Below are 2,500 nucleotides of genomic sequence, written 5' to 3' on the forward strand. Positions count from 1 at the left end.
GTCGAGAGCGGAGCAAAACGTCAGCCATCTCAGCACCCTGGAACCCCCCGGGTGGCACAGGGCTGGATGGGGCTTTCGTATAGCAGGGACGGTGCTGCCTCTCGCTTCGCTCGCTGTCCGCCGCTCGCCGCTCGCTCGTGCAGCCAAAAATGGCCAGTTTTGGCCCGTTTTTGGGCCGTTTTGGCCAGTTTTTGGCCTGTTCTTGCATTGCGCGGTGACCGTCGAGAGCGGAGCAAAACGTCAGCCATCTCAGCACCCTGGAACCCCCCGGGTGGCACAGGGCTGGATGGGGCTTTCGTATAGCAGGGACGGTGCTGCCTCTCGCTTCGCTCGCTGTCCGCCGCTCGCCGCTCGCTCGTGCAGCCAAAAATGGCCAGTTTTGGCCCGTTTTTGGGCCGTTTTGGCCAGTTTTTGGCCTGTTCTTGCATTGCGCGGTGACCGTCGAGAGCGGAGCAAAACGTCAGCCATCTCAGCACCCTGGAACCCCCCGGGTGGCACAGGGCTGGATGGGGCTTTCGTATAGCAGGGACGGTGCTGCCTCTCGCTTCGCTCGCTGTCCGCCGCTCGCCGCTCGCTCGTGCAGCCAAAAATGGCCAGTTTTGGCCCGTTTTTGGGCCGTTTTGGCCAGTTTTTGGCCTGTTCTTGCATTGCGCGGTGACCGTCGAGAGCGGAGCAAAACGTCAGCCATCTCAGCACCCTGGAACCCCCCGGGTGGCACAGGGCTGGATGGGGCTTTCGTATAGCAGGGACGGTGCTGCCTCTCGCTTCGCTCGCTGTCCGCCGCTCGCCGCTCGCTCGTGCAGCCAAAAATGGCCAGTTTTGGCCCGTTTTTGGGCCGTTTTGGCCAGTTTTTGGCCTGTTCTTGCATTGCGCGGTGACCGTCGAGAGCGGAGCAAAACGTCAGCCATCTCAGCACCCTGGAACCCCCCGGGTGGCACAGGGCTGGATGGGGCTTTCGTATAGCAGGGACGGTGCTGCCTCTCGCTTCGCTCGCTGTCCGCCGCTCGCCGCTCGCTCGTGCAGCCAAAAATGGCCAGTTTTGGCCCGTTTTTGGGCCGTTTTGGCCAGTTTTTGGCCTGTTCTTGCATTGCGCGGTGACCGTCGAGAGCGGAGCAAAACGTCAGCCATCTCAGCACCCTGGAACCCCCCGGGTGGCACAGGGCTGGATGGGGCTTTCGTATAGCAGGGACGGTGCTGCCTCTCGCTTCGCTCGCTGTCCGCCGCTCGCCGCTCGCTCGTGCAGCCAAAAATGGCCAGTTTTGGCCCGTTTTTGGGCCGTTTTGGCCAGTTTTTGGCCTGTTCTTGCATTGCGCGGTGACCGTCGAGAGCGGAGCAAAACGTCAGCCATCTCAGCACCCTGGAACCCCCCGGGTGGCACAGGGCTGGATGGGGCTTTCGTATAGCAGGGACGGTGCTGCCTCTCGCTTCGCTCGCTGTCCGCCGCTCGCCGCTCGCTCGTGCAGCCAAAAATGGCCAGTTTTGGCCCGTTTTTGGGCCGTTTTGGCCAGTTTTTGGCCTGTTCTTGCATTGCGCGGTGACCGTCGAGAGCGGAGCAAAACGTCAGCCATCTCAGCACCCTGGAACCCCCCGGGTGGCACAGGGCTGGATGGGGCTTTCGTATAGCAGGGACGGTGCTGCCTCTCGCTTCGCTCGCTGTCCGCCGCTCGCCGCTCGCTCGCGCAGCCAAAAATGGCCAGTTTTGGCCCGTTTTTGGGCCGTTTTGGCCAGTTTTTGGCCTGTTCTTGCATTGCGCGGTGACCGTCGAGAGCGGAGCAAAACGTCAGCCATCTCAGCACCCTGGAACCCCCCGGGTGGCACAGGGCTGGATGGGGCTTTCGTATAGCAGGGACGGTGCTGCCTCTCGCTTCGCTCGCTGTCCGCCGCTCGCCGCTCGCTCGTGCAGCCAAAAATGGCCAGTTTTGGCCCGTTTTTGGGCCGTTTTGGCCAGTTTTTGGCCTGTTCTTGCATTGCGCGGTGACCGTCGAGAGCGGAGCAAAACGTCAGCCATCTCAGCACCCTGGAACCCCCCGGGTGGCACAGGGCTGGATGGGGCTTTCGTATAGCAGGGACGGTGCTGCCTCTCGCTTCGCTCGCTGTCCGCCGCTCGCCGCTCGCTCGTGCAGCCAAAAATGGCCAGTTTTGGCCCGTTTTTGGGCCGTTTTGGCCAGTTTTTGGCCTGTTCTTGCATTGCGCGGTGACCGTCGAGAGCGGAGCAAAACGTCAGCCATCTCAGCACCCTGGAACCCCCCGGGTGGCACAGGGCTGGATGGGGCTTTCGTATAGCAGGGACGGTGCTGCCTCTCGCTTCGCTCGCTGTCCGCCGCTCGCCGCTCGCTCGTGCAGCCAAAAATGGCCAGTTTTGGCCCGTTTTTGGGCCGTTTTGGCCAGTTTTTGGCCTGTTCTTGCATTGCGCGGTGACCGTCGAGAGCGGAGCAAAACGTCAGCCATCTCAGCACCCTGGAACCCCCCGGGTGGCACAGGGCTGGATGGGGCTTTCGTA

This window comes from Musa acuminata, unplaced genomic scaffold (assembly GCF_036884655.1).
Source record: "Musa acuminata AAA Group cultivar baxijiao unplaced genomic scaffold, Cavendish_Baxijiao_AAA HiC_scaffold_645, whole genome shotgun sequence".
In the NCBI taxonomy this organism is placed as follows: Eukaryota; Viridiplantae; Streptophyta; class Magnoliopsida; order Zingiberales; family Musaceae; genus Musa; species Musa acuminata.